Source organism: Cyprinus carpio, chromosome B22, assembly GCF_018340385.1.
Source record: "Cyprinus carpio isolate SPL01 chromosome B22, ASM1834038v1, whole genome shotgun sequence".
Lineage (NCBI taxonomy): Eukaryota > Metazoa > Chordata > Actinopteri > Cypriniformes > Cyprinidae > Cyprinus > Cyprinus carpio.
Window position 1 is genome coordinate 30789124 of NC_056618.1, and position 23468 is coordinate 30812591.

At 36.2% G+C, this 23468-nt stretch overlaps 1 long non-coding RNA gene across 1 annotated transcript; it reads right to left on the reverse strand.

Annotated features, from left to right (window-relative positions):
- Positions 1 to 496: 496 nt before the first annotated feature.
- Positions 497 to 3212, reverse strand: LOC109089808. The gene is made up of 3 exons (XR_002017848.2): positions 3097 to 3212; positions 1064 to 1110; positions 497 to 986 (listed from the first exon to the last, which is right to left on the reverse strand). It is a non-coding gene; the product is annotated as an uncharacterized LOC109089808 (long non-coding RNA).
- Between the last annotated feature and the right edge of the window lie 20256 nt (positions 3213 to 23468).

Below are 23468 nucleotides of genomic sequence, written 5' to 3' on the forward strand. Positions count from 1 at the left end.
ACATTTTTTTATTTTATATAATGTATGTAGCAACCTTATGCTAAAATTCTTAATAATATGTGCTGCACTCTATGGATAATGACAAGCAAGTTCATTTCTGCCAGCTACCGGAGTGTGATGTGACAGTGTTAGATTGTAGCTATGCAATATTTGAGAGGCCTAAATGCTAAATGTGAAAAATAAATAAATAAATAAATATAATTTAAAAATTGAAAATAAATCGGTATCATTGTAGCACATAGACCACCTACTAATAGGCTACTGGATAAAGATAAATAACAGGCTAAATGAAAACATTCAAAATGGTTTGAGACTATGATAGGTGAGCTCAAATAATATTAAAATGCTCCACATATTAGGATATTAAGACTTTCCAAAGAATATTAATAGTTTAAATGGTAAAGTTAAAAATTGTTTTAGTGACTTGACTTGACTTGATACAATGTATTAGATGTTTTAAATTTGGGTGTGTGAGATTGTTTAATTATGGTATAGTCTAAATCCAGCATAGAGGGGTTCAGTGAATGTGCTGTTGAATGTGTATATGGGGGCAATAGTGTGTGCATTGGAGATACTGTAGAAGGACGGAATGCAAGCCGACCAGTCCAGATACACTCCTACTCTTTTAGATGGGGGTGAAGATAGAGGAATGTTTGTGCTCAAATTATTGTGCCAGGCAGTATGAATCGTATCAGAAAAGTAAAGACACCATGACTTTTCATTGAGTCCAAACCGACAGTCAATCCCACCCTTCCGGTTGATTTCCTTCTAAGTCACTGCTACATGACCCTGTATGATCAATTCAGCCTCCCAGTAACAGTGTCCAATCAGACTCTCTTGACACAGAACCTGTTCAAGGCTCTTGAATCTCTCTGGATGATCAGGATACGGCTGCTGCTCTTTCACATATGATGTTGTTTTGTTTTCTTTAGAGATAGTGAGTTGATTGTGTGCTGTTTTTGGATCCAGTGTGAGATCACATGCACCTGGACACAGAAAAACAGATCAGAACATCTATGACATCAATATATATGCGCAGGTCTGTGTGTGTGTGAGGGCTTACATTTTCACAGTCCTGGTGTGATCCTGAAATCTCCTCCATGGTCCAAACTAATAGAGACAAACATATACACAAATGATGTTCACTTAACTGATATCCAATTAAATGGTTGTACTATTGTGTTAATATATATATACAAACCCGATTCCAAAAAAGTTGGTACAGTACACTGTACAAATTGTGAATAAAAACAGAATGCTATAATGTGAAAGTTTCAAATTTCAATATTTTATTCAGAATACAACCTAGATGAAATATCAAATGTTTAAACTGAGAAAATGTATCATTTCAAAGGAAAAATAAGTTGATTTCATGGCATCAACACATGGCGTCCCAGTTTTCCAAAAAGAACTTCAAATTTTGATTCGTCTGACCACAGAACAGTTTTCCACTTTGCCACAGTCCATTTTAAATGAGCCTTGGCCCAGAGAAAACGCCTGCACTTCTGGATCATGTTTACATATGGCTTCTTTTTTGACCTATAGAGTTTTAGACAGCAATGGCGAATGGCACGGTGGATTGTGTTCAGCTACAATGTTTTCTGGAAGTATTCAGTTGACCTAATAAGTTGCAAATCGGTCCTCCAGATGTTCCTTATATGTACATTTAACTTTTCCAGCCTCTTATTGCTACCTGTCCCAACTTTTTTGGAATGTGTAGCTCTCATGAAATCCAAAATGAGCCAATATTTGTCTCACTTGTCTCACTTTCAACATTTGATATGTTATCTATATTCTATTGAATAAAATATAAGTTTATGATATTTGTAAATTATTCCATTCCTTTTTTACTCACAATTTGTACAGTGTCCCAACTTTTTTGGAGTCGGGTTTTTTATTTTTTTTATATTATTTTTTTTGTATTTTTTTTATAAGCAGTAGTACGGTTTTTTGGGGGTTGTTTTTTTTATTCTTTTTTTGATGGTGGTTGATTAATCATTTTTTTGCTAACTTGATCTTAATTTAACAGTCTTAAGTTCTTAATTTGGTGGTATTTTTTATTGCTTTATTTTATGCCTTGTGCTTGCACAGGTTCAAGGTCTTGCAAGCACACATGTGAACATGAACATGATGAATATGCTCCTGAACACTAACTATTTCTCTTATATTCAGTCTTTCCAATTCAATTTCAATGGATGGTCAATTCTTACCAATATAAACTCAGATCAAGAAGGTCTATGATCAATCAATATCAAAACTAAACCTGTTCTAAATGAAAGAAAACAAGTTTACAAAAATATTGAACCCATTATTTGGTGATAATATCTCATAACAACATATTTATAAGCTATTTGTTGTAGACTGGTCATTTCTGACACCAAAAGGGTGACTGATAATGCATTTAAAAATGCCTGGTTTAACTTAATCACACTAGTATGATAAACAGTGCAATTTTTTTCATATTTTATTTAATTTTGACAAAGATATCCACAAATAGTGCTTTTCTCAGTCTAAAACTGAGGTGCATATGCATAGATCAATGAGGACCATAATCAAACAGTTCCAGAAAGAAACACACCTAGATATACAAATAGTCATTCCATGTTAGCTCATCGGAGGTCGCCGGCTCACATTTTTGATTTTATTACGATTTTTTTCTGTTTAGAATTTGCATGCCTGAACCTCAAGAAGTATAATACATTTTAATGCTCTTTTAGATATTGGGTCTTAACAAACATTTATCTTGGCAACTTTATCAACCCAATCCAGCCAGCCAATCATCTTCATCCATTCAGGTTTTGGGGTTAATATAAGTTGAGCTCAGTCAACAGCATTTGTGATTCAATGCTGATTACCCACCAAAAAACAGTAGTGAAACAATGAGTAGTGCATTGTTTACAGATTAGCTTCTTTCACTTGCAAGTGTATCAATGTAATGTCCAAAAACTGCCTAAATTTATAAATAGATTATTAACATAACATTTAACATTAAACATAGCATGTTTTAGAGAGAAACAGGACCAAAAAAAAACCCTCTTAGGTTACTCCCATCTCAAATAGAGCCACATATTTATGAGTCATAATTGTCTCACATACTTGAGTTTCTCCAGTTTATACTTTGGATCCTTCAGTTTTTGGTTGAGCAGCTGGACTCCTGATTGTCCTGGGTGATTGTAGCTCAGATCCAGCTCTCTCAGGTGTGAGGGGTTTGACAAATATCCACAGCCTTCCTCCATCACTATACAGCCAGACAACCTATATATACACGCAGTATTTTCTAATACATTTGTGTATCTGATTAGAATAGCAGGACAGAGCAGCATGTGTCCACTGAGTGAAATAGCCAGGCTAAGTTTTATGTGTATGAATAATAAAATTCACAATCAGACAATGCAGAAATCGGTTGGTGACAAGAAATGTTGCAGCTAAATCTAATTGTCACATTACTTTATAGTGATTAATCCTGTTCTGTACAAACACTTAAAATCTGAAAGGGCCAAATATATAAATTAGGGCTGTCAAATGATTAATCACGATTAATCACATCCAAAATAAAAGTTTTGTTTACATAATATATGTGTGTATACTGTGTATATTTATTATGTATATATAAATACACACACATGCATGTATATATTTAAGAAGAATATGTTATGTTTATATATTAAATATATTTTTATATAATATAAAATATAAGAATATAAACATATAAATGTATATACATGTAAATATTTTCTAAATATATAATTTATGTGTGTGTATTTATATATACATAATAAATATACCCTGTACACATACATATATTATGTAAACAAAACTTTTATTTTGGATGTGATTAATCGTGATTAATCATTTGACAGCCCTAATATAAATAATAAATGGGGTGGAAATTTGAAAAATTTAAAGAAACAACAATTAACCCTCCTGATAACCTAAAATCTGGCAACACCTTTTCCCCTCCTGACCCCAGCAGTCTAAACCTCCAGAATATGATTTTTTATTTTATTTTTTAATTAAAAGGTTTGTGTCAGGTAATTTATGTCTTTGCTGACTATTTAAATACGCCTTTGAATATATATATATATATGTAATTTATGTCTTATATATATATATATATATATATATATATATATTGACTATTTAAATATGCCTTTGTTTTAATTGTTATACACTACTTATAAGTATATATTTTTATAATTTATAACATTTGAAAAGAATAAAAATTTATTTCATCAAGGATAGGAACACAAATTCACCTATGAACACCCATGACAAGTAAATGTCAGTATTGTTCAGGACTGTAAGTGCTTTTTATGCAAATATATGAGTTTGACAGAATACAAACAGCATTGACAGAATATGAAGAGCATTTCTTTCCCCTACAGCCCACCAGAAGGTACATTCCAGGTTTTGTCTGCACTACTTTGAAGGACGTATGTTATGGCCTTTCAGTCCCTCAGCCATGTCTAGTCAGTCACATCAAAATCCCCATACACCCTCCTCCCCTCTAAGTTTGTCATTTCAACTATATTTTTTTTTCAATTGGTGTTGTAATGAAAAGCTCAAATGCAGATTGTATATCTTGGACATGGCTGAGAGCATATCTGGTGGGCCCTGGACCCATTTTGATGACATTAGCAGCACTAAGCTTACCCTTTCATTCAAGTGGGGAGTGGGACCATAATAACGTTCCCTTTTGAAAGTTAATATGTCTGCTGGTGGTTGAAAAACAACTGGAGGGTCAACAATAGGAGTCTTATTCTCATCTGAGGAGGATGCCTCATAATCTGGGTCCTCCTCAACATTATCGTCTGACTCAGACACATTCTCTTGTTACTCTCACTGTCAAAAAACTGACAAAACAAAATCTCATTGACAGAAAACCTTTGCTTAGAGGCCATTTTCAATAGAGAAAGAGAGCATAAAGAAAGAGCACAGAGCACAAAGAAAAATGGATTAGCAGGCTTCTGTGTAAGCTATTATATGTTTGTTCCTCCCCTGTAAATCACGAGAATTATGGTTTATATATATATATATATATATATATATATATATATATATATATATATATATATATAAATTAAAGTGAATATTACAAAATTATAGCGTGTTATATTGACCTCAATATCACTCAAAACAAATGTGTGTAAAATTTTGATATTTCTTATGTTTTATACAGCCAAAAGAGCCTGTGGTCAAATTGACCCTAAAGAACACAGATGCTACAAAATGTGTAGAGGACATTGGAAAAAATATAATCATATTAATTTTATGTTTTCTGAGTTGTCCCCATTAAATTGGGAAAAGTCATTAAATCTGAAGCAAATAAAAAATAAAAAAAAGGTTTCAGTCATGTATTTACAGACATTTAACATTAAATGGGGTCAAACTGACAAACTCGTATAATAGGAGGATTAAATAAAACATTAATGAATTGATTTCCATTCATTTATTAGAATTATTATAAACTCATTAAGCATTTTCCAAGTTTTTATAAATCACGGATGTTCTTACACACCTCAGTATTTCCAGCTGACAGTCTGGACTCTTCAGTCCATCTGAGAGCAGCTTCACTCCTGAATCACGCAGGTCATTATTACTCAGATCCAGCACTCTACATTTTGAGTATTGTAGAGCTGATGATACAACTTCACAATGCTGATTAGTGAGATTACAGCCAGCAAGACTGAAAGAAAGTAAAACAAAATTTTAATCAGTTTTTGAAAGCTAGAAATACTCAGTAATGGTAGAGTGTCTCTAAAGTTAGGGATGGGGGGGGTGACTCGTCATTAGGATTTTATTTATTTTTTTCTAAAATGGACCGATATAAAATTGAGCTCTCTATAAATCCAATACTGATTAAATTGTATTTCCACACACATCAATAGTGTTTGTCACAACAGCAAAATTTCAGTTGTTGGTGCAATGAGTGAAAATGTGATCCCTAAAATCAAAGTCTTGATTTTGTTTGGGGGAGTACTAGAACAGGCTCTAATACTAGGTTGTTCGAAAAACACATAATTTTTTCACACATTTTACATTTTTATGATACCTCTCTTCACAGTCTGGCATGAACGGCTTGAATAGTTCCTGTATCGAATGTGCTGTGATTGGTTAGCTGGGCCAGTGTGTGTTGTGATTGGCAGCACTCGGCAGCTGATCGGGAAATGTCATGCCCTTACCATAGCCGCCTGCGAGCATCAGTGTAAATATTGTATAAAAATCAAATTAATTTGAGCGCGATTTAAACCCAGATGATTGTAACCACTTTAAGTTCATCTACCTTGGGAAAGCTAGCGTGTCTCCAGCATAGTTATAATACTCGTTGCCTTCTTTAGTGCAGCTCAACCAGGTCTCATCCCATTCATCGGTATTTGTGATATCACAAATCCCGGAAAATATGCATTGTAGTCCAAATGAGTCATTCTTTGTAGTTTTTGAAAAGTGATTTCTGTTAAATAAAATATCTCCTTTTGAAGTGGGCTTTGAGCTTTGTAACTTTACAGATCTTTTTTATGCTCAAACAGCAACATTACAGACTAACTAAAGTTGAAAAGTGAAAAAGCATAATAGGACCCCTTTAATCTACATTTACAATGAAAGGCATAATTCAGAGATTTAATTTGAAATTATTTGTCCTATCTCTTGCTACAGCTATCACTGTCAATCATCACAGTTTTGACAATTCAGCAGCAAGAAAAACAAATCTTTTAGTCAGTTTATGAATGGGACATATACAGAAAGTGAGCAAAGAAAGGTCTTTTTATAATCCACTGATGAAGTCTCAGTCACATCACAAACTTTCTGAGCATCTGAAAACATCAGTGTGTTTCTGCTTTCGTCCAGACCATCAAAGATGAACACAATTTTACACTTCTCATAAATCTGTGAGTCCAGATCTTGAAGTTCAGGATGAAAGTCCAGCAGAAGTCTGTGAAGACTGTACTGGTGATCTTTAAACAAGTTCAGCTCTCAAAATGGAAGCACAAACATGAAATCCACATCCTGATTGGCTTTTCCCTCGGCCAAGTCCAGAATGAACTTCTGCCCAGAGATAGTTTTTCCAATTCCAGCAATGCCTTTAGTAAGAACAGTCTTAATTTGGTCTTTCTCCTCACATCCTGGTTCAGATGAGGCTTTAAAGATGTCATTGCAGTCAGTTGGAGTGTCTTGTGACCATTGTGCTCTGGCTGTTTTTGCCATCTGTAAAACCTCATGTTCTCTTAAAAAAATAGCACTTTAGTCGATGCTTCAGGCATCTGGGGTTTAGCTGTCGAAACACAATAAAGACTAAAAACCCAAATAAGCAGCTCATTTTTGTAGGACTACATGGTTAGATAAAAAATAAGTTCTGAACTTACGATAAAATATGCAATAGGCATATTTAAAAATATATATAATACTAATAATAGTAATAATAACGATTATAGCCCCAAAATGGTACGTCACTTGTTTTTCTTTTTTTCCCCACTTGTTTTACTTTCGTTTTTCTAGTAGTGGCACACGTTAAAAACAACAGTCACGCTCCCTCTAGCGGCATACAGTGTCATCTCACTTTGGAATAAATATTTGGATTTTCTTGTATTTTTGAATAGGAACGAGAAGAGCCTGTTCACTCGAAATCAAGAGGAAACAGAAGTAAAATTTCAAAAACTGAATTTGTTTGGTCACATTACGGATTATTACTTCAGCAGTCACCTGTATTTTCTACTTTGTCTTGGTGATGCAAATGCATATCTAAAACCAATGGATTCAGTGTTTAAACACCTAATGCTATTGTATTATATTACATGGATTGAATCCAAACAGCACCAAGCCCTAAATCAACTGACCACAACTAACTTAATAAAGAAGTGCCCAAAAATCAAATGCAATCTAACCATCACAAATAATTTCATATTTGTCATATGTTATTATTCTCATGTTGTTATTATTGTCTTTGAAATGTCCACAGTACCGTGTCCATTGTTGTTATTATTATACATTATATTTCTTGGGCTATTTAAAAGTAATGTAGCTCAAGCAAGTTGTTCAATTAAGGCACCTTTAAGTTACCCACAGTGGGCCAAAGCTGTCCTCTGCTGGTCACAAACAGTAATAATACAATGCTTGAGTTTTAAAATCTTTTCATAAAAGCAATATCACTCTCTCAGCACAGCAGTGATATTGGCCTGAATTTCAACACATATGCTTAACTGTATGATCATTTCTAAGCTTTAAGCTTAAATATTGATAGAGACACAATCAACTTTATAGTTTAATGTAACGTCAGTGTTTGGCTTGAGTCAAAAACATAACTGTTTAGTGTTTTTGTCAATTTTGTAGCATCATGTGAAATGTGTAGCCATACATATAGTTGTATAAAGTAACTCACCTATGACCACAATGATCAGAAAAGCATTTATGAAAGCAGATATGAAGACAATCATCTGCCAGTGTGATCAATATGATCAGTAAATCGTCATTCACCAGTGATGTGTAGTTTGGTGCAGTCGCTGTATTTCTGAGGAAAGTCTGTGGTCACACAGTAATAAAGTCCTAAATCATCAAGAGAGACTTTATTTATGAACAGACAATGTTTACTCTGCACTGAATATTTCTGTTTAAAAGCTTTATTGTAGTGAAAAGCAGCTGAAGTTGTAGAAGAGCATATTTATCATAAATGGAGGATCTGGTAATTTCAATAATAACCAGTAAACCACAGATTATAGACATGTTTTGACCCAAATCTGTTAAATGATCTGATAAAGTCTCTGCAGCTCGATGCCGTATGAGCAGATCTGTGAAATACGTGTTGTTTCTTTCACACAACTTTAGAGATGAATCTTAACCTCAGAGCTTTCTAAATAACCGTGTTGAATTTAGCCACAACCAAGGAGGAGTTAAAGTTAAGACAGGTTTGTTATACATTTAGTGTTATTTGTTGTCATTTTATTTGTTCAAAAATCAATCATTAACCCATAAGCTCGTCTTTTCTTTATTATTATTATCATTATTATTATTAAGCTTTAATTTCATACCTGTAATGCTCGCACATCATTCTAAAGTCCAGTTCTCACTATTGACTAACTATGACTTTAAATTCTTCATTTGCTGCTTGTTGTACATTTATTTTTTTAGAAATTTTTAATGAGGAAGTGAGACGTTGCTTCGTTTCTTACGTTTTAATGGAAAAAAAGGAAAGCGAAAGTAAAATACAGCGTGTGCTTGTTCAGCAAATCGTTCCCAAGATGGTCGTTGTAGCATTCACCAGAACCATTCACAAACCCTCCCGTGAATCACATGACCTTTACCATTGCTCAATGCATCCTGGGTAATGAAGTCAATTCACAAATCAAAATGACACAATGTTTTAACCACATATATGTATCTGTAACATGAACTGTTAATCTAAATGTTGTGTATTAAATGTTAACTTACTAAATTTTAACTTATCAATCTTAACATTCGTAACTATTATTTTAAATAGTTTTCTAACAACCTTTTCTCAACATCCTCCCCCCCATAAACCACAGTTTATATGATTTCCAAAGGATACAAAAGCTGGATGGGTCTCCGCAGAACAGTCCCTGAACTTGTGCGAACTGCCCATGACCTCACAAGGCCATCACGACCTGGAAACAGTTTCCTCAATTCTTCCTAGCCTCCAGCTCTGTCTTGGGGTATTATCTTCTCCGATGAGCGCAACATCTCCGACTTTCAGCAAAGAAGATTGTGGGGTGTCACAGCGATGAGCCGACTTCAGATTCAGCAAATACTCTCTCCGCCATCGGTTCCAGATGTTATTCATAAGTCTTTGCCTGTAACGCCACCTTCTGTTCATCTCCTCCTTGTTCGCTGTTGGATGGTTAGTCTCAACTGCACATGGCTTAGGAGGCAAGCAGGTCAGTCTCTGACCCACCAAGAAATGAGCAGGTGTCAGTGGCTCTGGCTCATCCACCTCATTGTGCACATAAGTGAGCGGCCTCGAGTTTATTATGGCTTCAGCTTCAGTCAGAATGGTGCACATTTCTTCAAAGTTGAGTTTAGCTCTGCCTAGCACCTTTCTGAGAATAACCTTGACTGACCTAACCAGCCGCTCCCAGAATCCGCCCCACCAGGCTGCTCTTTCAGCGATGAACCTCCAGGTGATGCCTTTCTCTGAGAAGAACTCCTGTAGCCGTGGATCTTTAATGCCTTTCCAGAGCTCCTTCAAATCTTGATCAGCTCTCTTGAACGTCTTGGCATTATCTGAATACATCACCTTGCATAATCCTCTTCTTGAGATGAATCTTTTCAACGCTAACAGGAAGTTCTCTGTGGACATATCTGAGACCAGCTCTAAGTGCACTGCTCTTGTTACAGCGCAAGTAAACAGTGCTATATACGCCTTTGTCATAACGTTCTGTGTCTTGACATAGAGTGGCCCTGCGAAGTCCACACCAGTGATCTCAAATGGCGGTGACTCTGTTATCCTATCTCTTGGCAGTGGCGCGGTAGTCTGCTGTCCAGCCTTTGCTTTAAATTTCTTGCAGATTACACATCTGGACACAACCTTCTTCACTATCTGTCGTGCCCTCAAAATCCAATACTTCTCTCTTGTCTGTACTAAAGTGTCTCGTACACCTGCGTGCATTATCTTCTCATGTTCATACTGCACCAACATTTCTGTGTATCGGTGATTGTTGGGCAAAATCCATGGGTGCTTTTCTCTGTAAGAGAGATCAGAATGCTGGAGCCTTCCTCCCACACTGAGCAGCTCATCCTCGTCCAGAAATGGTTTTAGCTCTCGGATTCTGGAGTCAGTGTTGGGACATTTCCCTGCTTTCAGCAGATCAATTTCAGAGCTGAAACTCTGGTTCTGAATCACCTTTATCCAGTTTTTATTTGCTTCATTCAGCTCTTCTGCCGTCAGTTCACCACTGATGTTTATGCTTGAGCGGGTGTTGGTGATAAACCTCTTTATCCAGGCTGTTACCCGGAGCACTGTTTTTAGTTTGCTGTACTTCTCCAGACATAAAACAGGGCTTAAGAAGTCTTGGTCTTTCTTAACAAGCTGTACAGCAATCTGGTATTTGGATCTGAGTTCAGACTTTACCTCATCCTCTTGAACATCTTCCTGAGTGCTCTCTAACTGATCAGTTGACATCGGAACACAAGGACCATTCCACCACAATGTGCTCTGCTTCAGGTCCTGCACAGTTAGACCTCTGGTGGGAAGATCAGCTGGATTTATTTTCCCTTTGCAGTGAGACCATGACTGTGGATCAGTTAGAGACTGGATTTCCATGACTCTATTTGCTACAAACTGTTTCCACTTATGAGCAGAACCACAAATCCAATGCAGCACTATCATTGAGTCTGTCCATAGTCTGAGTTGCGTCTTGTCTAGTTGCAGTGCTTTCATGAGGGTGTTCCCCAGCCTGGCTGCTATTACAGCACCCATTAGCTCCAGGCGTGGCAGTGTCATCCTTTTGAGTGGAGCCACTCTGGACTTAGATGCAACCAGGCTTGCGGTCACTTCTCCTTCTTTTGTTTCTCCTTGAAGATAAGCGACTGCACTGTACGCCCTTTCACTCGAGTCACAGAACACATGTAACCTCAACACTTGACCGTCCTGCCGTGGTATGTGTGTTTGGTACCATCGTGGGATTGAGAGCTGATGCAGTTGAGGGAGCTCAGAGCACCACTGTTGCCATTTCTTCGTCAGATCAAGTGGCAATTTCTCGTCCCACTTGATCCCTCTCTCCCACATCTCTTGGAACAAGCACTTAATCCTGATGGTGAAAGGAGTCAGGAATCCTAAAGGGTCAAAAATACGAGCAGAAGACTGCAGAACACTTCGTTTTGTGTTTTCTCTTTCTTTCAGAATATCAAGCAGCCCCCTGAGGTCGAACACAAAGTCATCAGTGGTTGGTCTCCACACCATACCCAGCACCTTCAGCACAGACACGTGTGACTCTGGATGCACAGCACAATCCATCAACCCTTGCTGCCATTTTTCTTTGAGCTCAGGAGAGTTTGTCATCCATTTACATAGCTCCATGCCTGCAGCAGACATAATGTTCCTGGCTGTTGTCGTCACTGTATGTGCCTCTGTCACCCCACTTGCACTTGAAATGAAATCATCTACGTAGAGTGAGGAGCTGAGGGCTTCTACCACTTGCGGTTGTTCGATCTCGTACTGTCTTAAATGCTTCCTTATGGTGGCTGCAAGTAAGAATGGGCTTGACGAAGCTCCAAACACCACTCTCGTCATTCTGAGCAAGCGCAGCGTCACATCCTTCTCCTCTGTTGGTGGTCCAGTGAACCATAGAAATCTTACAGCGTCCCGATCTCTTTCTGAGAGTGATATCTGTAGAAATGCTTTCTTGATATCTGCCGTATATGCAATTTCATGCAGTCTGAATTTGATCAAAATACTCATCAGATCGGGATTCAGATTGGGACCTGTTAAAAGACAGTCATTTAGTGAGGGACTTCTGTCTTCGTGGGATGACGCATCAAACACAACCCGCAGTTTCGTTGTTGCCTTATCCTCTCTCAATACAGCGTGATGAGGTAAGTAATATATCTGACTGCCTGGTGGTGATGCATGCTCCCTTGGCACATCCTCAGCCATTCCTTGGTTTAAGTAGTCCTCCACTACTTCATTGTATCTGCTGTAGAGTGTGACATCCTTGCTTAGTTTCCTTTTCAAACTCTCCAATCTTTTTTTTGCGATGCGGTAATTGTCTTGAAGTGGAGGATGATGTTGTCGCCAAGGCAACTCCACTTGGTAACGCCCATCCTTGAAGATGGAGGTTTCCTCGAAACGCTGCAACGCTTCTACATCCTCTGGGCTCTCAGATTTCTCATTTATGATGCCCAGGGACTCAAGCTCCCAGAATGCATGCAGCTGATTATCAATCTGTGCATCCTCGCTGAGCTGAATATGCATGCAGGATGTCTCTGTCATGCTGGACACTGCTACTGGGCCTTGCACTGCCCATCCGAAAATGCTCTCCAGTGCCACTAGGCTCTTTGTCAGTCTCTCTACTCTGCCTGATACTATCTGCCAGTAATAATCAGAGCCGATTAGCACAGCAAGCTCAGGTTTATCATCTCCAGCACAATCTGCTAGTTGAAGACCTCTGGTTTTCATTTCCATTTGTATATGTTCACCAGGCACTTTCATCAGCGCTGTGCACACTTTGGGGGTGACAACTGCCTCGATTTCAATTCCCTGCCGATTATCCCATACATTCTCCAAACTGAGCTTCACTATGTTGCGACTCACCGTTGTTGGAGCAGAGGAGCCAAATGTGTGAAGAGTAAGTGTCCCTTGTCTAGTAACAGGTAGCTGCAGCGCCTTCACCACGTTCTCATGCACAAAACTCCCCTGACTGCCTCCATCTAACAAGCAGCGGACCATCTTCCTGCTGGTGGGTCCTACGACCCATGCTTTGGCAGTTTGTAGCAGCACAGTGTTCTCAATGTCAGGTTTGCATTTCTCTGCTTGGGGAATTACTGAGGAAATAACAGTGTCAATGTTGGCAGCTGCAGCAGGTGGAGATGTTTCAATTTTCTCACAAATGGCTGCATGATGCCTGCCTCCACATGTGGCACATGACCTGCACTTTGACCTGCAAAACCTGGCGATGTGTTTGGTCCCCAGACACACAAAGCACCTGCCAAGCTTCTTCAGTTTTTCCTTACGTGCTGACACCGGGTGGTCTGGACATTTTTCAGATTTGTGTTCAGTGCTATCACAGAACAGACAGTTTTGCGTTTTCTGGTCAGCAATGTGTAGTGCAGCTGCAGATGGCATGCTTGGTTTCTTTGATTTCACATCATTGGCTGAATATGATTTGCTGCATGTTTTGTTAGCAGATTGGTTTTCTCTCTGGTTGTATGATTTCGTCATTTGTAAAGTTCTCTCTCGGCTCTGAACCTCTTTCTGCAGGAACTTCAACACATTAGGCACATTCCATTCATCATCATCCCCTCTGTGACGGCTGTATTCAAGAGCCATGTCGTCTGGCATCATCTGGAGTAATATTGGGCACAACATACTGCCATAGGTGTCCGATACCACTCCCAATGACTCTAGGCTTCTGATTTGAATTTCACAATCATCATATAACTGCCTTAATGCACTGACATCAGAGGATTTCTTTACAGGAGTGAGATTCAGAAGCTTTGACATGTGAGCATTTACAATGAGATCTTTCCTTCCAAATCTGCTTCGGAGAATATCAACTGCAGCATCATAGTTACTGTCTGTCAGTGTGAGTCCTGCTACTGCCCTTGCAGCTGTTCCAGTAAGATAAGTTTTCAGGTAGGTAAACTTTTCTTTTTTTGCAAAGTGCACTGTTGCTATGAATAGCAGTCTCATACTGGCTCCAAAATTCCTGCTATACACTAACATCTCCGCTAAACCTCTCAATTTGTAGCTTGGGCAGTCTTACTGTCGGTTTATTTTCACTAACGTTACCATCACTTGACTGAGCAGGCCGTGGGTTACTCACAGTTTAATTTTCTCGAATCACTCGGTGAGCTCGCGCTTTCATCTCGATGACGCGGTCTCTGTATTCCTCTGCGAGTTCAATCTTCGCCTCCACGTCCTCCAGCGAAGTGTGTTTCTCCACTATGCTGTCCAGCTCGCGCAAACTGTCCTCCTTTGCTGACAACACAGCTAACATGTCCCGCACACGATCGATATCCTTGTCTTCCTTTAATAATTCAACGTCGATCTGGTTCAGCAGTCTCGTTGTGGAACTCCGTATCGTCCGACGCACCTTTTTTTTGGACCGTTCATATTGTTCCACACCGGTCGGTCGCTCTTCGTCACTCATAGTCTTCTGATTCCCGGGTTTCGGCACCAAAAATTGTTGTACATTTATCGTCTTAGAAACTAAGAATAACGAAGTGAGACGTTGCTTCGTTTCTTACGTTTTAATGGAAAAAAAAAAGGAAGGGAAGTTAAATATAGAGTGTGTTTTTTTTGAGAATATTTCCCAAGATGGTCGTTGTAGCATTCACCAGAACCATTCACAAACCCTCCCGTGAATCACATGACCTTTACCATTGCTCAATGCATCCTGGGTAATGAAGTCAATTCACAAATCAAAATGACACAATGTTTTAACCACATATATGTATCTGTAACATGAACTGTTAATCTAAATGTTGTGTATTAAATGTTAACTTACTAAATTTTAACTTATCAATCTTAACCTTCGTAACTATTATTTTAAATAGTTTTCTAACAACCTTTTCTCAACACTGCTTATTTATAACATTTCAATTTGTGAGTTGTAGTGTTTATTTTTTTTATTTTATTTGTGGTCAGGTGTTGCTATTGTTATTCCTACTGTTGTATTTCCTACAGAAATGTTTGTTTGGGTTGAAATATTTTATGGAAATGAATAAGATGAACAGAAAAAGATGTGTGGAACTCAATAATAAAATAAGTTCAGTTATACATTTGTTCATTTGATGATGTTTTGTGTTTATGTTCACTTGGTCAAAGTTTAAACCACCTGCTGCGTGCAAGTGTATGTGACTGCTGTCTATCAAGTGACCAAACCAGTGGAAAACTTCACTTTGAATGAAACCATGATGTGTGAAAACCACAAACAAGAGCTGTGCAGAAGAAAAAATTATTCAAAACAATTAGCATGAAAGTCCAAAATCTCTTTAGTACATTTATTGAGGTTTGTGTCCTTAATTTCCAGTGATATGACAAATAATAAAACATAAAACTGCAGAACTAGTAGAAGATTTCATTGGCTGTAGAAGACAGTCATGCTCTGCTCTGGACAAGGCCCGATGTTTCCAGGACATACGAATAAATCAATTTCAGCACACTGAAAGAGGAAGATATTAAACATCACTGGCTGTATACATACTGTAATGTACAGTCAGCCGGTGATTATGGCAAATACATTCAAACAGGGGATGAAGGTGTATTTTTCAAGTATAACAGGCTTGAATCACATTTTTAAATATTTTCCGTCTGAGTCAAGTGTTTGGCAGAGTTGCGTAACATTTTAAATGTTTCCGATCATTCAAATAATGAATCTTTTTCATGTTATTTGAGGCTGAAAGGACTTCCTGCAATAATCACTAGGACAGGTAAAAATTAGATAACATAGATATATTTTACCTTTGGATTATTTGAGTTTTGAGCTGCAGTGTAATTTTTAGATCTTCCAGTTACGTAAATGTAGCTCTTCACCATAACTGAAACAACAATCAGTCAAACACGACTGAATTTAGACATTATAACAGTTGAAACAAAGAGCACATGTGATATGATTACCTTTGTGTAGAACTACAGTTTGTCTTCTCGTAGTAAGTTCAGTGAGACCTGAACATATCTGTAGTAAAAGCAGTACAAACCTATTAATGCGATGATCGAAAGCACATTCATCAGGACAGATGTGATGATGGTCAGGTTTCTCCATTCAGTCTCATCTGATTCTGTAAAATGTTTCAAATTCTGTCAATCTCTGTTTCAAACATTAACAACTTTATAAACACATACAGTATAGTGTATTCAACATGGAAATCCATAATGTGGAATGTAAATACAGTACAGACCAAAAGTTTGGAAACATTACTATTTTTAATGTTTTTGAAAGAAGTCTCTTCTGCTCATCAAGCCTGCATTTATTTGATCAAAAATACAGAAAAAAAATGTAATATTGTGATATATTATTACAATTTAAAATTATTGTTTTTAAATTTATTATACTTTAAATTATCATTTATTTCTGTGATGCAAAGCTGAATTTTTAGGATCATTATCACATGATCCTTTAGAAATCATTCTAATATGATGATTCATTATCAAAGTTGGAAACAGTTCTGCTGCTTAATATTTTTTCAGAACATGTGATACTTTTTTAGGATACTTTGATGAATAAAAAGTAAAAAAAAAAAAAAAAAAAAAAAGAAGCTATGTGTTTTTAAAATAAAAATATTTTGTAATAACAATATACACTACTGGTCAGTAATTTGGGGTCAGTAATTTTTTTTCTTTATTTTTTATTTTTTAAATAAAATCAATACTTTTATTCAGCAAGGATGTGTTAAATTGATAAAAAGTGATAGTAAAGAAAATATATTATTAGAATATATTATTAGATTTTTTTTTTTTTTTTTTTGAATAAATGTAGTTCTTTTTTAACCTTTTATTCATCAAATATATTAGACAGCAGAACTGTTTCCAACACTCATAATAAATCAGAATATTAGAATGATTTCTAAATGATCATGTGATAGACTGGATGTTACATGTGACACTGAAGGCTGGAGTAATGATGCTGAAAATTCAGCTTTGCATCACAGGAATAAATTATTTTTTTTAAAGTATATTCAAATAGAAAACTATTATTTTATGTTGTAATAATATTTCACAATATTACTGTTTTTCTGTATTTTTGATCAAATAAATGCAGGCTTGATGAGCAGAAGAGACTTCTTTCAAAAATGTTAAAAATAGTAATGTTTCCAAACTTTTGACCTGTACTGTACATCTGAAATGAGAAAATAATTCACCGTTGATGTAGATTTTGGTGCCGTTGCTGAATTTTTGTGGTTCACTAGTTTTGACACAATAATAAACTCCTAATTCATCAGTGCTGATATTTCTGATGAACAGAAGACTGTTAGTTTTCACCGAGTATTTGAGTGATAAATGGTTGTTTTCATATTCAGCTCCTTCATATGTGCTGTCATAAGTGCGTAGGATCAGCACTGGAGGATCTGGTGATTTCTGTCTGTACCAGTAAATCTCCTCTATATCAAGATCACAGCTTATAATCACATCAGCTCCTAAAGTTACTGCTGTGTTTGTTAGACTCTCTGAGGCTTGAGACCACATCAACAGATCTATGAGAGAAATAAAACACATTTATTAAGATTACAATTGTCAAAATAAATAAATAAATAAGTTAATCGAATGTGATGTGATAAACTCACAGATATAAAGCTGTACGATCTTCATTGTCTGATCCAGATGAATACCTTCATTCAAACATCTCTTACTGTGAGCGGAAACACTATGAAACCTCAAGCACACAGAGAAGAGAGGAAGTCAGAGCTGGGCTTCTCGGATAGCACTTCAGCCATCTTTAGCTTTGTAATCTGAACGCACATTCAGAAAGGCCTAAATGCAATTTATAAAAATGTTTAACATACAATTTCACATATATACTTACAATATCACAGCCATGTGAAAAAGTTATTGACCACCCTGCTGAATTCCATGGTTTTATGTATCAGGACATCATAAAAAAAAAGAATAATAATAATAATCTTGTTCTTTGTCTGGTCTTAAAATTTGGAAAATCAAACCTCAGATGAACAACAGCACATGAGATATTGCACTGTGTCATTGTTTATTTAACAAAAATAAAGCCAAAATGGAAAATCCATGTGTGACAAAGTTAGGACACCCTTACTGTTAACAGAAGAATTAAGAGAGTAAGTAGCAGTCGGGCAACAGTCCAGTCAAAGTCCAGACCTCCTCCTGACTGAAATCATGTGTTGAGAGCTGTGCATGAACAAAAAAGCACATACCTCAATAAACTGGAGCAATGTTGTAAAGAAGAGTGGGGCAGAATTCCTCCAGAATGATGTGAGAGACTGATAAAGTCACACAGAAAATGATTAATTAATTTATTGCTGCTAAAAGTGGATCCACAAGCAATTGAATCATTGGGTGTCCTAACTTTATCACACATGTTTTTTCCAGCTTGGCTTTATTTTTGTTAAATAAAATAATGACACATTGTGATATGTCATGTGATGTTCATCTGAGGATTTATTTTCCAAATTTTAAGACCTGCCAAGGATCAGATAATTTGTTATTATGCCCTCATACAGAAAACCATGGAATTCAATGGTGTGTAGAATAAATATTTGGATTTTCTTGTATTTTTGAATAGGAATGAGAAGAGCCCGTTCACTCGAAATCAAGAGGAAACAGAAGCTACATTTCAAAAACTGAATTTGTTTGGTCACATTACGGATTGTTACTTCAGCAGTCACCTGTATTTTCTACTTTGTCTTTGTGATGCACATGCATATCTAAAACCAATGGATTCAGTGTTTAAACACCTAATGCTATTGTATTATATTACATGGATTGAATCCAAACAGCACCAAGCCCTAAATCAACTGATCACAACTAACATAATAAAGAAGTACCAAAAAATCAAATGCAACCTAACCATCACAAATAAAGTCATATTTGTCATATGTTATTATTCTCATGTTGTTATTATTGTCTTTGAAATGTCCACAGTACCGAGCTTTAAAATTAAACATCGAGAGAGACACAATCAACTTTATAGTTTAATGTAACATTTCATTGTTTGGCTTGAGTCAAAAACATAACTGTTTAGTGTTTTTGTCAATTTTGTAGCATTGTGTGAAATGTGTAGCCATACATATAGTTGTATAAAGTAACTCACCTATGACCTCAATGATCAGAAAAGCATTTATGAAAGCAGATATGAGGCCAATCATCTGCCAGTGTGATCAATATGATTCACCAGTGATGTGTAGTCTGGTGCAGTCACTGTATTTCTGAGGAAAGTCTGTGGTCACACAGTAATAAAGTCCTAAATCATCAAGAGAGACATTATTTATGAACAGACAATGTTTACTCTGCACTGAATATTTCTGCTTAAAAGCTTTATTGTAGTGAAAAGCAGCTGAAGTTGTAGAAGAGCATATTTATCATAAATGGAGGATCTGGTAATTTCAATAATAACCAGTAAACCACAGATTATAGACATGTTTTGACCCAAATCTGTTAAATGATCTGTTAAAGTCTCTGCAGCTTGACGCCGTGAGCAGATCTGTGAAATAAGTGTGTGTTTTTTTCACACAACTTTAGAGATGAATCTTAACCTCAGAGCTTTCTAAATAACCGTGTTGAATTTAGCCACAACCAAGGGGAAGTTAAGACAGGTTTGTTCTCAGAACACATTTAGTGTTATTTGTTGTAGTTTTATTTGTTCAAAAATCAATCATTAACCCATAAGCTCATCTTTTCTTTTTATGATTATTATTATTAAGCTTTAATTTCATACCTGTAATGCTCGCACATCATTCTAAAGTCCAGTTCTCACTATTGACTAACTATGACTTTAAACTCTTCATTTGCTGCTTATTTATAACATTTCAGTTTGTGAGTTGTAGTGTTTTTTGTTTTTTTGTTGTTCTTTGTGGTCAGATGTTGTTGCTGCTGTTATTCTTACTGTTGTATTTCCTACAGAAATGTTTGTTTGGGTTGAAATATTTTATGGAAATGAATAAGATGAACAGAAAAAGATGTGTGGAACTCAATAGTAAAATAAGTTCAGTTTCAGTTCAGTACATTTGTTCATTTGTTGATGTTTTGTGTTTATGTTCACTTGGTCAAAGTTTAAACCACGTGCTGCGTGGAAGTGTGTGACTGCTGTCTATCAAGTGACCAAACCAGTGGAAAACTTCACTTGCATGAAACCATGCTGTGTGAAAACCACAAACAAGAGCTGTGCAGAAGAAAAAAAAATATTCAAAACAATTAGCATGAAAGTCCAAATGTCTCTTTAGTACATTTATTGAGGTTTGTGTCCTTAATTTCCAGTGGTATGACAAATAATAAAACATAAAACTGCAGAACTAGTAGAAGATTTCATTGGCTGTAGAAGACAGTCATGCTCTGCTCTGGACAAGGCCCGATGTTTCCAGGACATACGAATAAATCAATTTCAGCACACTGAAAGAGTAAGATATTAAACATCACTGGCTGTATACATACTGTAATGAACAGTCAGCCGGTGATTATCACAAATACATTCTCACAGGGGATGAAGGTTTATTTTTCAAGTATAACAGGCTTGAATCACATTTTTAAAAATTTTGTGTAACATTTTAAATGTTTCCGATCATTCAAATAATGAATCTTTTTCATGTTATTTGAGGCTGAAAGGACTTCCTGCAATAATCACTAGGACAGGTAAAAATTAGATAACATAGATATATTTTACCTTTGGATTATTTGAGGTTTGAGCTGCAGTGTAATTTTTAGATCTTCCAGTTACGTAAATGTAGCTCTTCACCATAACTGAAACAACAATCAGTCAAACACGACTGAATTTAGACATTATAACAGTTGAAACAAAGAGCATATGTGATATGATTACCTTTGTGTTGAACTAAAGTTTGTCGTCTCGTAGTTAAAGGAGACCTGAACATATCTGTAGTAAAAGCAGTACAAACCTATTAATGCGATGATCGAAAGCACATTCATCAGGACAGATGTGATGATGGTCAGGTTTCTCCATTCAGTCTCATCTGATTCTGTAAAATGTTTCAAATTCTGTCAATCTCTGTTTCAAACATTAACAACTTTATAAACACATACAGTATAGTGTATTCAACATGGAAATCCATAATATGGAATGTAAATACATAATAACTCACCGTTGATGTAGATTTTGGTGCCGTTGCTGAATTTTTGTGGTTCACTAGTTTTGACACAATAATAAACTCCTAATTCATCAGTGCTGATATTTCTGATGAACAGAAGACTGTTAGTTTTCACTGAATATTTGAGTTTGAAGATCCTGTCTTCATATTCAGCTCCTTCATATGTGCGATAAAAAGTGCGTAACATCAACACTGGAGGATCCGGTGATTTCTGTCTGTACCAGTAAATCTCCTTTATATCAAGATCACAGCCTATAATCACATCAGCTCCTAAAGTTACTGATGTGTTTGTTAAACACTCTGTGGCTTGATAACACATCAACAGATCTATGAGAGAAATAAAACACATTTATTAAGATTATAATTGTCAAAATAAAAAAGTTAATCGAATGTGATGTGATAAACTCACAGAAGTGAAGCTGTACGATCTTCATCGTCTGATCCAGATGAATACCTTCATTCAAACATCTATTACTGTGAGCGGAAACACTGAAACCTCAAGCACACAGAGAAGAGAGGAAGTCAGAGCTGGGCTTCTCGGATAGCACTTCAGCCATCTTTAGCTTTTTAACCTGAACGCACATTCAGAAAGGCCTAAATGCAGTTTATAAAAATGTTTAACATACAATTTCAAATATATACTTACAATATCACATACAGCCATGTGAAAAAGTTATTGAACACCCTGTTGAATTCCATGGTTTTATGTATCAGGACATTTTAACAAAATGTCTTGTTCTTTGTCTTGTCTTAAAATCTGGAAAATAAAACCTCAGATGAACAACAGCACATGAGATATTGCACTGTGTCATTGTTTATTTAACATTTAGAATTAAACCTAAATAGCCCATAATTCCTTGGAAGAAAACTCAGTTTTCACATTTTTTGACTATCAGTGTTAGTGTGTGTTCCTTGTGTTCCTCATCCTCGTGTGGGATAATAGAGCAGGAGATCTAGCCTGCATTTGTGAAATTCAGATGTTGGAGTCTGATGGAGAAGTTTCCATTCGCAAAGTCTGAAGGAAAACGTTCTATTCGGTCTTTGAACGTTGCATCCTGGCCTTTTGTTGAGGGAATGCCTTTTTCAATATCATAAACAACCATGCTTTCATTGTATTTCCAAAACACATTCATTTCCTCTTTCTTTACCACTCTTTACTTGTATGAACATGGTGATATAACAGAGCCTCCAAAAACACCTTCAGTTTCAGCTGGGTCCTGCAGAGACACTGGAGACAAGAGTAACAACCTTAGAAAGCAAACAACAGCAAATCAAACAGAACAAAGTCATGTCAGTAGTTACTAAATATGTTAACTGAGGACTGTGAATTCGAACCTTTGCCTGTCAGATCCAGAAATAAAAAAATTAACCATCTACAAACAAGAATGGCAAATTTATTAGGCAAGGGAAATTTAGTCATATAGTACATTTATACACAGGACTAATTCAAAGTGCTTTAAACTGCATAATAAAGGTATAGGAAATAATGTACATTTTATTTTAAAAAGTGATAATATACATAATGTAAACATAAATGGTGCCATATACCATACATGGGCTGTGAATACTATACAATCCCAGAAAAAAAGGTACAAAGCTGTCACTGGGGCAGTATTCTAAGATAAAGAAGCTAAAAGGTACTTTATTAATTGTTTACTTAAATGTATGTTTAATTAATTTTAAATTTAATGTCTTTAAATGTATTTTAGAAACTAGTATTGTTCACCATGGTCATCAAAAAAAAAAGAAAAGTTTATTAAATCAGTGTCACTGTGCTGTTGGTTTCGGCCATCTCTTTAGGATTTCTATTCATACACCTCTTTGTATGCTTACATTCTTTTCTGTTGGTTCCAGTGTAGTTTTCCCCTCAGTGTAAAACTCCTCATATTTGTCTTTTTTGTCATATTTGCAAACCTGCTTTATATTGTAAATGGTTCACAAAACAGTTCTCACTAAAATGTGCCACACCTTTAGAAACAGATGGAAATAATTAAAGGTAAAAAGACAAACACTTC